A 15,458-nucleotide genomic window follows, 5' to 3' on the forward strand; every position below is an offset into this window, starting at 1 on the left:
CTTGTGGAGGACTGTCTCGTGTAAGAGGGACCCTACGCTGGAGCAGGAGAAGGGTGTGAGGAAGGGGCAGCAGAGACAAAGTGTGGTGAACTGACTGCAACCTCCATTCCCCATCCCCCTGCACCACTCGGAGTGCAGGAGGTAGAGAAATCCAGAGCAAAGTAGGGCCTGGGAAGAAGAGAGTGGTGGGGAGAAGGTGTTTTAAGATTTAGGTTTTATTTCTCATTATCTTGTTCTAATTTTGTTGTTAATAAATTAAATTATCTTTTCCCTAAGTTGAGTCTGTTTAGCCTGTGAAAGTAATTGGTGAGTGATCTCCCTATCCTTATCTCAACCCACAAGCCTTTTGTTGTATTTTTTCTCCCCTGTCCAACTGAGGAGGGGAGTGATAGAGCAGCTTTGGTGGGCACCTGGCATCCAGCCAGGGTCAACCCACTATATCCATTTAATGGAAACTCTTTGACATGTTTACCTTTGAGATTTTATGTAATAACCACAGCTATAGGTATATTAGGCACTTACCTAGAGCAACATATTCTTGTGTGATGCATAACAGCTTCAGGAAATCTTTTCTGCGTATTTTGGCAGTAGCAGCTCCTGGAAAAGCTGGAATGTTGCTGTTTTCACCTTACTAGGTAATACTGTGTTGATAACTCTGAGGCATTGTAGCTGCTGTGGTATATTGCTGCAGAGTTTGGGGAAGCGTGGAGAGACAGCAGATTGCAAAGGATTGAAGCTTGCTGTAAGGAGCAAATGATGAATTATGATGACATGAATGTGTGTGCAAAATTTCTGGATCAAGGGAGGTATTCTGTGAATCCTGAGGAGCTGCCACTAAACTACTCACTGATCCCAGCCTTCATGGAGGGGTAAAGCTGTAAATCTGAGCCTTCTTGTGTAGGGAGAACTTTCAAATCTCATCCTTTTTCTCTGGATGATTATTCTAATAAGCAAACTAGTAGGTACTAATAGGTAACACTGTCTTGAGTGTTCAGAGTAGTGTGAGAGTCAGCTGTAAACAAATTATCAAGGCAGGTGCATCAAGAGCTTTCATCCTGGAAATCGTCATCTCATATATACATCTAATTCTGACGTATACACATATAATATGAGACACAACCCAGGTTTCAGACCTTTTTAGTATGAGCTGTTGAAAGCCGTATAGGTCTCTTTGATCAGCAGACTGATTGTTATTAAAGCTGTAATTCTTTCCCTTTTCTGTATGGGAACAAAGGGACACGGTTTAGATTTGTAACTTCTGGGAACTAGGATTGCAGACAGAAGTATTATGCTTAGACACCTCATTTTCACAGTCAAAACAATGAATTCATGCTAATTCAAGCTTCTGCACTTCTGCTGATGCAGAGCATTTTAACAGAAACAAGCATATAGTCATAGTACAAATTTTTACAGTGAAATAGATTTGACCTGTAACAGATGCATTTCAATTTCATTCAATATTTGTGAATTTGAACTTGCAAGCTATTTGTGTTGTTTCATGTTCTTTATTGTTTGGGGTTTGCTGGGGGTTTTTGTGTTATTAGTTGGTTTGTTTGTTTTTTGTAATATTAATTATATGCAAAGGTTATAGCTCCTGAAATTGATACTTGAACCTAGTACAGGTATACACATGCAAACTGTATTCAAACAACCTTGTCAGATTAACAGAAAGGCAATGAAGGAAACCAATTATCAATGTAAACAAAACCTTTTCTGTTTTCAGTGTTAGCTCATGCCAGAGTCAATAAACCTCAACCCTCCAGTCTGGATTTTTACCTGGATCTTTACCTAAAACATTTAAATTGGCTTGAAGGGAAAGTTGAATACCAACCTACTTCAACACTTTACAGAGAATCGAAAATTACTTCCTTTCAACACACCTGTTCTCTTGCAAGTGTATGATTTAATACATAGGAAGCATAGCGAGGTTCTCAGTTTTATTTTCAATGCAATACCACTCTTGTGTGTTTCTGCTTGCCTGTGCTTCTCTTGAAGTACATGGAGAAAACTAACCTCCAGTGGTACGGAAGGTCTATAGTTCTTATCCATCTCGGGGAGTTATGAATCATTATGTTTCCTAATTAAATTACTAAAACTAGTAGCTGTCTGAAAGAGAGGAAACCTGAAATCAATGAGTGTTTCTAAAGTATCCAGCATAAGTGACCAGCACAAGGGTCATAGAGGATATGTGAGGTAAACTCAAGATACCATGATTCACTTTACATTACTTATTCTAGAACCACATTCAATATGCTGCAAAGAGATACGTACAGGGAATAAAAAACACCTCTTCTACTTCCGACTGCTGCCCTTGCAAGTTCCCATTAATTAGAAAGCGTATTTCATTTGTGTTAGGAGGCATATTTCTTTTCTATGTGTAGCTGCAGGCCAAGAAAAGATGTGCATATATTTGAAATATACTCACATTATTGATTACTGATGCTTCAAGAATACTTCACCAAAAAGAGCACATAAAAAGTGTTCCACAGGTAAACAGTGTAACACAATCACATGACTTCATTCTGTTAAATTAATAATTAATTAATTTAATTAAATTTATTTCTGCCACTAGCATTCTTTTGTTTTTAAACAGTTTTCATAGGAAAATTATTTCTGTTTCATCTGCATTAAAAATGTCTTCAGGATACTAGTCAGAAAAAGGAATGAGAAAACATTAACTATCCATTTGGGAATGATGTGGGGATCACACGGGATGCTGTGCTTCATAATTTGTTTCCTTCTCTTGCTTCAAACGAGGGCAGTGATAGAACTGGTGCTGGTCACACTGTCACTAGTTGCTGTCTGTAATTTTACCTCTTACCCACCACACCTGACCAACTATGGGCTCACCGACCACCTAATTTCCACAAGAAATCCTTCGCAGTGTTCCCATGTGCTTCCACTCTAGGCAGGTGTTAATAGCCAGTCGAACTGATCCGTGAGGGGGAAAGAAAAGGCTATTTCACACCAGACCATCTTCAGCAGATCATACCTGGTGTTTTGGTGGGTTTATGAGTGGTGCACTGAGAACAATTAGTGCCTGAATTCAGCTACATGAAGATAACCACAGGCGATTACCCTATTTAACAGCTGTTAAGTGGTGTTAATTGCTGGCTATAGACCACAAGCTGAGCAATTTTGTGCAAACTGTACAAACAGAAGGAAAAAAACGGATGATGTAGGGAGAAAATGGGTCTGAAAAATCCTCTATTAATCCAAAATATGCATACAGCTGGAGAGATTATATGCATTGTTGGTGTGAACTATTTGTAGCAAACAGTTTGTCAAATCAAATCCACTATTGAATTGTCTGTGAATAGACAGCAATTTCTATTAATTTCTTCATTATTCACAGTCATTTCATGAATGGTTTGTGTGAACACATTTTTTGCCTAAGGTTTTCTCCAGCAGGGCTAGTTCCTGATAACCTCATTCATATTGAACAGTGCCTTGATTTCTGAGAAACAGTGTAAAGAATAAGATAATTTCAGAATCTAGCCTTAAATTCTAAGGTGATAATCAGCAAATTATCTTTACAAATGGGAAGAAAATATCTCTAAATTAAATTATGTAGAGTTTCTATTGTTCTCACTGAAATGTTGAAAATAACTGGAAAAGTCCAGATGAAAAGTCAAGACATAAAGTCTTAGAGATGTTTTTAGATTTTTTTGGGGATGATCTGTTGGTTTTCAGGTCTCTGTTGCTATGAGCATTCCATAATCACATGCAGTATATGACCAGTAGAGCTGGTCACTGTGTACATTTTATTGCCTAATAGCATGTTTTAGATTTTACATGGCAGAAAAAAGTTGATTTATTTGGAAAGTACAGGTGCAGGTATTGGCAAAGGTCTGGATACTGGTAAGATATTGATAAGTCATGGAAGTAATCACAGAAGGAAGTAATTTTAGAGAAAGGTGGAGTTTCGTAGGTCCCAAAAAATTGCTGGAGTAAGAAATCCACAGCAGTAGAAGGATATTTTGCAAATGAACCCTGCATGTCTATTTGAAATTATTCTTTGTGATAAACTACACACAAACAAGCAAAGTAGCTGTCAACAAATGTGCCAGATAACAGCAACGCAGTGACATTTCTGATCTGCCTAAGCTAAATGCTTCATCCTGGTTGCTTTTCCAAGTTTGAATTAAGAAAGAGAACCCACTACCAAGTACACAGCAGACTGAAGGACCAGTATGGTCTTATGTTTTCTGTTGTTCCAGCTCCTCCTCAGCTTGATGATCTGGCTTGATCATCTTGTTCTTTTTTGTTTTATTTTGGAAAGGTGTTATTTTCCCTGAGTTTATGTTGGTCTTTCTACACATAAATATTTCCACCTACATGCACACTGTTATTACAAGCCATTATGAAATCCGTTAATACCAGTAAGACCCTTTTCAGTGGACCTCCAGTGAACAAAGGATGGATCTTAATTTTCAGAAAGCTTCGTAGCCCATGAAAGTAACTGAACTATTATTTAGCTCAGAGATGAAATGCCAAACATGTCATCAAAGTTTTTAAAACTGTGAATTTAAAGTGTCTCCTTTCCCTTCCCTCACTAGAGAGTTTCTGAAGGGGAGGGGAGTGCTGGTATGCAATAAACATTGCTTCTCTCTAAGACATGGCACTCAGGCTCTGACACTGGATTCTTGGGTGTTTTAAGTGTGAATTTTCTTGAACTGTGAAAAGTGCAACTTTAGACTACATTTTATCTTCATAGAATTTGAATATTTACATTGAATTTGACTTTACAAAGTAAATTAGAAGTCTTCTGAATTCAGTGATTCAATGGGAAGTTCATTTCCATAGCAACTTGATAAAAGGTATTTAAATATTAAGCAGCATGGATTCTTTTTTCTGGCGGGTTGGGTTTTTTGTTTCCCCTTACCATTTATTTTCACTCTGCATCCCTCAAGAAGAAATTCACAAAAAAGAGAGAAGAAAAAGAACAGAAGGTCTGGTGCTGGCAAAATGGCCGTTGATCGCAGAGGAATAACCGAGGATTGTGACTCTCAGATTTTAGCTGTACATTATAACAGATTTAGGAACTGAGCTGCTCAACTTCTTAACCACCACCCCCCTGGAGAATCTAGTTATAGCTTAGTCCTTTCTTTAAATAATGTGGGTTGTAGTTTAAGTTTACGGTCTGTGTAAATAAATACAAACAGAGAGAAGAGACACATAAATCTAATCTTCATTTTGATATGTCTGTATTTTATATATGTCATTAAATGTTTGTATTTTCAGGGAATATGGAACAAAGTAAGGCTCGTTACTTTGATATGCAGCACTTGGTTTGGGTAAATTAATGAAATCCTTGATTTATAGATACTAGGGAGTTGACAAATCCAGAAGCCTGCTAAGGGCGAGGCTGTGACAGCTCAATGCTCGCAGGTCCAACCAGCAGCCAGGCTGAGTTTGTATTCCCAATAAACACATGCCCATAGAGCACATGTATGCACCACATACATACATATATTCACAGCCAGCCACACAGATCAGCACAGACACACAGAGCACTCACACGAACACCGACAGCACCAACTGCCTCATCCTGCTCCTTTTTCTAGCTAAGCAAGATAAAGATGTTTTACTGGGAATATATATATACTTATGTACAATGTGGACAGCTCCAGTAGCTGGGCTCAGACACCCAGTCTGCCCAGTAGTTCTCCCTGTATCCCAGTCTCCCTGGTTGCTGGACATGGACATGCAAACCCTTGAGGCCACTTCCTCACTGTAGCTGCAGGTACAGACACCCTTGCATATACACGCAAAGTGGGTTTCCCAGTCCACTCCCAGGCTCCATGGTCTCTCCAGCAGTTGGCTTGGACCCCTGGGCCCTCCAGCTGTCAGCTCCTCCCGTGGTCTCACCTTCAGAGACACACATCCCCCTCTCTCCCGCCCAGCCAGTCCCCAGCTCATATCACCTACTCTCTAGCTTGTCTGGAAGGATCTTCGTTAACAATCACACCCACGCTCGCAGGAGTTGCTGGCACCCATGAACACATAGACCCCTCTGTCTTCTGGTCCCAGCCCCAGGGGTTGTCACTGAGACCCGCACACACACCTCTGCACACAGGACAGAGAGACTTTCTCTCAGGAAAATAGCTAGAAATGGGTTTTGGTGAGAAGCCAGAACACACTATGCTGGTCAGGTACAGGGCATGGCCAAGAAGGTGCACTGACCAGCCCCTGCTTGCACACAACCAACTCCTGTACCCACTTATCCCTCTATTTTCCTATTTATTCCTCTCCAAACCACCTTGATCCCTCCCTTTCCGTACCCTTGCTTTGTCCCTAAAACACGTTGTAAATCCTGTGCAATCAAAATGCCCTTCCCCTGCACCCCATACTGAGTCCCATCCCCTTGATGGCAGTGACCCCTCAGTCTGTGGCACGATGGGGACGTTCTCATTGTTGGCTTGTGGTGACAGGTGTCCCCTGGTCCAGAGGCTGATATTTCCCTGGGACAGCCATGTGGGGACTGGTTGAGGCTCACGTCTGTGGCAGGGTCACTGAGGCTTCTGCCTACTCTTGTTCCCCAGGATACTTTGGGGTGGGAATGAGTATTTGGGGGGCTCGTCACTCTCCTACAATGCCCTGGGAGCAGCTGAGTCAGGGTGTTATTGGAGCTCCCTATCTGCCATTGCTCCTTGGCACTCCTTTTTATGTGGAAACCAGCTTTTCATCACATATCCTAACTAATTGTGGGCCTGATCCAACATCCTGCAAAGTCAGTGGAAGAGAGTGGGCATTCTTCTGAGTTTTAGATCAGGATCTAAAACTCTCCTGGCAGCACTTCTGGCTGCCTAGGAGATATAATCTAGCTACTCAGAAAATCTTAGAGATGTCCCCTCAGAATACCTACATTGTCAAAATGAAGGTATGTAAAGTAGGGTCTCACTGCAGAAGGTGAGTTATACTTCAAATAAATAAAGCAGGCAGAGGCTAGTGTGCATCCAGGGAGTTGACAGCAGTACACCATATACAAAACTACATATCAATGAGGTGAGCAAAGAGGAGATACAGTCATTGCTCTTTTTAGATAATACAGGCACAGTAGAGTTATTGTTTTCTTCTAACCTCACTAGATTGATGTATTCAGATACACCCCTTATCAGGCAGTGCCTGGGAATGCCTGATGAAATACAATTACAAGTTTATTCATGTAATATATACTATTTTCCCTCTGCATAGATAATTACAGATTGGTGTTAGTAAGTCTCTGAAACCCTCCCTTGAATGTCAAGAAGACTATTTCTTCTCTGCTTGTTTTATTCATCCCCTGGCACAGTTGCAGTAGACAGTCAGTGTGGATAGGCAGTATGAGTAAAAAATATGTACTTCAGAGGAATGCTGCAAGACCTTCTTGCACTCTTCGCTGTCTTGTCTACTTATACTGTAATTTCTTCAACTTCTGAATGTTACCATAGGACAGATAGCACTAATCATATAGATAAAGTAAGAAGATCTCAAAACTGAAGAGGGATATTTTGACATTTTCTGTGATATCATGAAGCATCAGGTAAGATGAATCAGGGGGAAAGAAACCGACCAGCCAAGAAAAAATCAAGTTCTCCCTCTTATTCCTTCAGTGCTATAAATCAGAATATTTTTACCTCGATATAGTTGACAGAAGAGTGTAGAAAGTGTGCCACTATTTCTTTTTCACTATTAGATTTTTGTATTAGTTTTTAGTGGATAAAGTCTGAAATAATTAACATAATCAGTAGTGACATTGGCACTTGAGACTTATGGGGTAGTGCTCTGTGTAATGAATAGACTTCACATTTTGTACTTCTTGCATTTTATTGGAGAAGTCCTTCTTTGATTTCACCTTATGACAGCAGTGAAATGGAGTGTGATGGAGCACGTGAAAATCCAAGCTCACCCCAAGTCCTTGGTCGGATTTAGTATGTGAGTCGTACCTTCCCAGTAGGAGTGGCACAAACAAGGCTGCAAACACATTTGTTAGCACACTGAATTCCTCTCCACTCACTAGCAAACACCTTCCTTCCTCTTACTGTTAATGTACTTACAGAGTGGTGTTTTTCCAGAAATCTCTCCATAGTTACATCTCTTTTCTCATCAAGACCTACAGTCCCATGCGAATGCTTCCCTTAATACTACTTCTCAGTATTTGGTCGTGTTAGCATTTTGTGAACTTTCCTGTTGAATTTAAGGACAGAGAAGATAACTTGATTTAACTGAGTTAATCTATTGCTGCTTCCTCTAACCACCACCTGAAATGAAACAATTTGCACTTATTTCTTTCAAAAGCTGTCACATTCCTGCACTCTCTTCTGTATATATATACTTTCCTTCCTTACCAGTTCTGAAGGTTTTTTTTCTTAGAGACCTTTACTCTTACTGTGCTATTCTCTATCCAATGTTTTGTTTAGGATCGTATCATAATGTTGTCACTCTCACCTTCATTTCAGCAACTTCTTCTCATTTTAGTAGAATCAGTACAGAAGAACTTGCCTCTCTCATGGATGTTTCCACCTCCTGTTTAAATAACTTGTTAACTAATTCCAATATCTTCCTGAAAAATTCATTTCCCTTTTCCCTGCTACCAACAGGTGTCTTGATAGTTAAATATTCCCCTTATTACCAGTTATGACACTTTGCTCATTCTTCTATTAGTTGCAAAAAGACTTCTCTCCTGGGTTTTACTCATTGTACATATTTTGTGGCTTAGAGTAATCCTCAGCTGTAGCAGTTCCCTTTTCTTTTTCCCTTTTAATATTAGTCACAGATTTTCAATCAGTCTATTCTCAAGTAGCATCTAAACTACTATTTACGTCTTTGATATTAAACACATTTCCTGCCTTTTTTCCTTGCTTGTCTCCCTGAACAAATTGTATTCTTCTATATCTGTTTCAGATGTGCGATATATCCCACATTCCCTGTGATGACAGTTAAGTCATCATTTTGATCATGAATTAAGACTTGAAGTACCTCCTTGTACTTCTGCATTAATAGTCTACAGACACCTAAGATAGTGTAGTTATTCTTCCTTTAATTCTATTATGAATAAAGTCCTTGTCCTCTCCTTTCCCATAAATCTTGAGTTTTAATTCTGTGGTTTATATATATTTCTTCAGATTTTAGTTCATTCCATTAGAAAATAGATAGGTTTAGTTCTTCTAAGTGGTACAAGCTGTAATAAATTCACAGAAATTGGGGTTGTACCAATATTGCGTCTTTGGAAATGAGAAGAGAATTAGGCTAGCAATCTTTTCTGACTGTAACAGATGTCTGCCGATGATTTTTAAGAATTATTATTACATTATTATTTGTCTTATTATGCTTACCATTACAGAGACCACTACAACAGGACTGAGACCATACTGTAGTGAAGACATTAAGTTTTCCCTTTGGAAACAATAATAAATTGTGTCAGTTTTCTGGGCCTAAGCAATTTCCTTGAACAGTGTAATTAATTGTAAGAAGACCCCAGCCAACTGTAAAGATTGCAGTATAAAATTGCAAATCAGAAACTTGCTGAAAAATAATACTTGCCATAAAAATGATAACAATAGCATGCAAAGTAATTGAAAAGCAACATGTAAATAAATTACTGTGGTGCTGTTCTTGCTGCTATGGTTAATGTTATGTCAGCATTTCCATTACAAGATCCATTTTTCAGGGTTTATGAGTCAGCTATAACAATTTTAAAAAATCTTTCTAAGCCTAATGCTGGAAGGTCTTGCCTTAGAAAGAGTTTTGATTACAATATCATAGAGGAAAAATACCAACCACTCTTCACAAAATGACTGTCTCTGTCTTAAGTTGAAAAACAAGGTATCAATTTGCAAATATAATTTACACTTTTTGAACTGAAATTGAAGTTGAGGATGCAACCATAAAATTAGATTGTTTTTTTCTGTCATTCAGCTATTTACAACATAATCTTAAATGCAATGGAATTAAAACTAAAGGATTTCCATGGACAGTCTGTGGAGAGCTTTCGAGTGGGAGAAGTTATACTGCCATTCGAGTGGGAGAAGTTATACTGCCATCTTAAATCTCACTGCCTGCCCCATATACTCCTCTGTGAAGAAACACTTGTTGGAACTAAGTTCTACATCACAAAGAACTGAAAATATCTATGTAGTTGAGCCACTGCTGCAAGATAATATTTGTAATGGAACAATTCAGTGAAGGCATTTAAGAAAAGATTTAGCAAAGAAAAACTGAAACTACACCACAGCCTCTTTTGCAGTTGACTTCTGTAGGATCATTTTCCTTTACAGGTATTAAGAGAAGATATTTGTTTACCTCTTTTTGTTTGTACAGTACTTTCTAGATTTAGAACATGTTATGTCTAAATAATGGAGTAATCGGTAATAATTTGGGGCATGAATGATAAAATGGGAGACTATTAAGGGAAGGTAACATATATCACAGAACCACAGAATTGTTTTTGGTTGGAAAGTACCGTTAAGATCATCAAGTCCAACTGTTAATCCAGCACTACCAAGTCAACCGCTAAACAATATCCCTAAGCACCACATCTACATGTCTTTTAAATACCTCCAGGGATGGTGACTCCACCACTTCCCTGGGCAGCCTATTCCAATGCTTGATAACCCTTTCAGTGAAGAAATTTTTCCTGATATCCAGTCTAAACTTCCCCTGGCACAACTTGAGGCCATCTCCTGTCATCCTATGGCTTGTTACCTGGGAGAAGAGACTAACACCCGCCTCGCTACAACCTCCTTTCAGGTAATTGTAGACAGCAATAAGGTCTCCCATCAGCCTCCTTTTCTCCAGACTAAACAACCCCAGTTCCCTCAGTTGCTCCTCATAAGACTTGTTCTCCAGACCCTTCACCAGCTTCGTTGCCCTTCTTTGGACTCTCTCCAGCACCTCAATGTCTTTCTTGTAGTGAGGGGCCCAAAATTGAACACAGTATTCAAGGTGTGGCCTCATCAGTGCCAAGTAGAGAGGGACGATCACTTCCCTTGTCCTGCTGGCCACAGTATTTCTGATACAAGTCAGGATGCTGTTGGCTTTCTTGGCTACCTGGGCACACTGCTGGCTCATATTCAGCCAGCCATTGATCAACACCCCCAGGTCCTTTTCCACCAGGCAGCTTTCCAGCCACTCTTCCTCAAGTCTGTAGTGCTGCATGGGGTTGTTGTGACCCAAGTGCATGACCTGACACTTGGCCTTGTTGCATCTCATACAGTTGGCCTCGGCCCATCAATCCAGCCTGTTGAGATCCCTCTGCAGAGCCTTTCTACCGTCAAGCAGATCAACACTCCCACCCAACTTGGTGTCGTCTGCAAACTTACTGAGGGTGCACTCGATCCCCTCGTCCAGATCATTGATAAATACGTTGAACAGAACTGACTCCAGTACCGAGCCCTGGGGAACACCACTTGTGACTGGCCACCAGCTGGATTTAACTCCGTTCATGACAACTTTGGGCCCGGCCATCCAGCCAGTTTTTTACCCACTGAAGAGTACGTCTATCCAAGCCATGAGCAGCCAGTTTCTCCGGAAGAGTGCTGTGGGAGTCTGTGTCAAAGGCTTTATTAAAGTTGAGGTAGACAATATCTACAGCCTTTCCCTCATCCAGTAAGCAGGTCATCTTGTCATAGAAGGAGATCAGGTTAGCCAAGCAAGACCTGCCTTTCATAAACCAATGCTGACTGGGCCTGATTGCCTGGTTGTCCTGTATGTGGCCCACGATAGCACTCAAGATGATCTGCTCCATAATCTTCCCTGGCACTGCGGTCAGACTGACAGGCCTGTAGTTCCGCAGATCTTCCTTTCGGCCCTTCTTGTAGATGTGCATCACATTTGCTAATTTTCAGTCACCTTGTACCTCCTCTGTTAACCAGGACTGCTGATAAATGATGGAAAGTGGCTTGGTGAGCGCTTCCGCCAGCTCTCTCAGTACCCTTGGATGGATCCCATCTGTTCCCATACACTTATGCATTTCTAAGTGGCATAACAGGTCTCTAATCATTTCCCTGTGGATTATGGGGGCTTCAGTCTGCTCCCCATCCCTGTCTTCCAGCTCACAAGGCTGGGTACCCAGAGAACAACTCGAGTGCCTTACTACTAAAGACTGAGGAAAAGAAGGCATTAAGCACCTCAGCCTTTTCCTCATCTTTTGTCACCCTGTTTCCTCCCGCATCCAGTAAAGGATGGAGATTCTTGTGGCTAATCTATTTGTAGAAATATTTTTATTGCCTTTTACAGCAGTGGCCAGATTAAGTTCTAGCTGGGCTTCGGCCCGTCTATTTTTCTCTCTGCATAGCCTCACGACATCCTTGTAGTCCTCCTGATTGGCATGCCCCCTCTTCCAAAGGTCATAAACTCTCCTTTTTTTCCTGAGTTCCAGACAAAGCTCTCTGTTCAGCCAAGCCGGTCTTCTTCCCCACTGGCTCGTCTTCTGGCACATGGGGACAGCCTGCTCCTGCGCCTTTAGGATTTCTTTCTTGAAGAGTGTCCAGCCTTCCTGGACACCTTTGCCCTTCAGGACTGCCTCCCAAGGGACTCAACCAGTCTCCTAAACAGGCCAAAGTCTGCCCTTTGGAAGTCCAAGGTAGCAGTTCTGTTGACCCCCTTCCTTACTTCTCCAGGAATTGAAAACTCTACCACTTCATGATCGCTATGCCCAAGACAGCCTCCAGCCATCACATCACTGACAAGTCCTTCCCTCTTTGCAAACAAGAGGTCCAGCGGGGCACCTTCCCTAGTTGGCTCACTCACCAGCTGTGTCAGGAAGTTATCTCCCACACACTCCAGGAACCTCTGAGACTGTTTCCTCTCTGCTGTATTGTATGTCCAGCAGATATCCAGTAAATTAAAGATCCCCACAAGAACAAGGGCAACTGATTGTGCAACTTCTCCGAGCTGCTCATAGAATATTTCATCTACCTCTTCATCCTGACTGGGTGGTCTATAGCAGACTCCCACCATGATATCTGCCTTGTTGGCCTTCCCCCTGATCCTTACCTATAAACACTCAACCCTATCATCAACATCCTCAAGCTCTAGACCGTCAAAACACTCCCTAAGAGACAGGGCCCTCCCATTACTTCTCTTACCTTGCCTATCCCTTCTGAAAAGTTTATAACCATCCATTGCAACACTCCAGTTATGCGAGTCATCCCACCATGTTTCCGTGACAGCAACTATGTCATAGTTTTCCTGCTGCACAACGGCTTCTACCTCCTCCTGTTTGTTGCCCATGCTGCGTGCATTGGTGTAGATACACTTCAGCTGGGCTATTGATCCTGCCACCTTTGTGTGGGCAGAAGCCCTAATTTCTGTATGACCATTCTGGGGCACTTCAGCAGTTTCTATATCATCACTAACCCTTGTATTCCTGTTGCCGCATGGGTCTCCATCCCCCACCACCACTGAGCTGGCAGACCGAAGGACCTCACTAACACACCATCCCTCAAACACTGCTGTGCTGCCCCCTAGGCTTGTCTCTAGAAAGCCTGGTTTTGTCCCCTTCACCCTTCCATACTGGTTTAAAGCTCTTTTCATGAGCCCTGCTAACTCCTCCACATAGATCGTTTTCCCCCTTTGAGACAGGCGTACCCCATCTGCAGCCAGTAGGCTTGGTGTCTTATAGATAGACCCATGATCAAAGAACCCAAAATCGTGCCGGTAACACTAGTCTCAGAGCCAGGAACTGATCTCCTCGTTCTTCCTGTTTCTTCCTTCATCACACCCTGCAACTGGAGGGATAGAGGAGAACACTACTTGTGCCCCTGACCCCTTAACAAGTTGACCCAAGGCCCTGAAGTCTCCCTTAATTGCCCTCTGACTTCTCGTAGCTACTTCCTCTCTGCCAACGTGAAATATCAATAACAGATAATAATTGGAGGGCCTTACCAGGGTGGGAAACTTCCTCTTCACATCTTTGACCCCGGTCCCAGGGAGGCAGCAGACTTCCCTGTGAAGTGGGTCTGGTCTGCATATCGGGCCTTCTGTTCCCTTCAAGATGGAGTCTCCCAAGACAATGACCCATCTTTTTTTCTTTATGGATGCTGTTTTGATGCAGGGCTTATGTCAACTTAACCTTGACAGCGCCTCTGAGCTAGTAGAACCATCCTCCTCCTCATTACTCTCCTGGTCCCCTGGCTGAGCCTCATACCTAGTACTCAGGGGCACCTGGGATGGTGGGGCAGTCACGGAGGTGACACGTGTGTTGTGCCTGCTGTGACAGGCAGGAACTTGCTGCCATTGCCCCTTATCCCTTAAGTCCCTCTATTCAGCCATGCAGAGAGCGGACCAGGAATATCCCTTGTCATGTGCCCCGTCTGCCTGTTGGGACTTTACTCATACTTACTCCGCAGCTTTCTATTACTATTGAACACAGGCTGCTGAATTGCATGGATCTTTGATCTGACCAAATATAGTATTCTTATGTTTTTATGAGGAGTGGTAGTGTTTGAGAGCATTAGCGTTTAGATAATGCTGAAGGACTATGAGCATTATAAAGTGGCAAATCCAGTGCAGTCTCATTTCTACTAACTTTTGGGAAGAACCCTGGTGTGAACCATTCCCTGATACCATTCTGAAAGTAAGTAGTCGGAATGCCTCAAAATAAAATCAAGGAATTAAATAACAGTTGTGTGGATGTTTCTGGATACCAAGAACCAGGAGTCATCTGAGGAGTCAAGTTATTTGCCAGTGAGCAAATCCTTCAAAAACCTATTCTGGATAACTCCCATATATTTTGCTTATGAGCAGAGATCTAGGAATCTGTATAAAACTTTTAGTTAGACCCTGTGTTCTGACCAACATACGTTTATGAGGCATTAAAATCACATTTCTAACAAAATGGTACATTGGAGAGAGAAAAGGCTGTACACAGTGACACCTTGCTTTGCTTTTCAGGTTGCAAGATGAGCCACAGTATTACATTCTTCTGTGTCCATGATGAAGGTATTTTTGGATACTGGATGCGTGTGAGTACGAATCAAGTAAATCCAGTTTAGTTGCCTTCATTGTTGTATTTACAGATACTAGAAACCCCACTTCTCTTGCAGAGGCATTCTTAAGTAGCTCTTCCTTCAAAAGCTCTTCCTTCCTTGCACATATCAGCAGAACAGAACCACAGAATAGCTGAGGTGAGTCAGCTCCAGAGATCAAGTCCAATGCCCTGCTCATAGCAGGGTCACCTACAGCAGGCTGCCCAGGGCCATGTCGGTTGGGTTTTGTATGTCTCCAAGGAAGGAGATTTGTCAGCCTCTCTGGGCAACCTGTTCCAGTGTTTGACCACTCTCACCATAAAAAAAGTTTTCTTCTTATATTTAAAATAAATTTCTTGTATTTCAGATTATGCTTATTGCCTCATATCTGTTCACTGGGCACCGAGAAGACTCTGGCTCCACCTTCGTTATTCCCCCCATCAGGTGTTTATACGCATTGACATGATGGCCCTGTGCCTTCTCTGGGCTGAGCAGTCCCAGCTCTCT

This window comes from Nyctibius grandis, chromosome 2 (genome assembly GCF_013368605.1).
Source record: "Nyctibius grandis isolate bNycGra1 chromosome 2, bNycGra1.pri, whole genome shotgun sequence".
NCBI classification, from domain to species: Eukaryota; Metazoa; Chordata; class Aves; order Nyctibiiformes; family Nyctibiidae; genus Nyctibius; species Nyctibius grandis.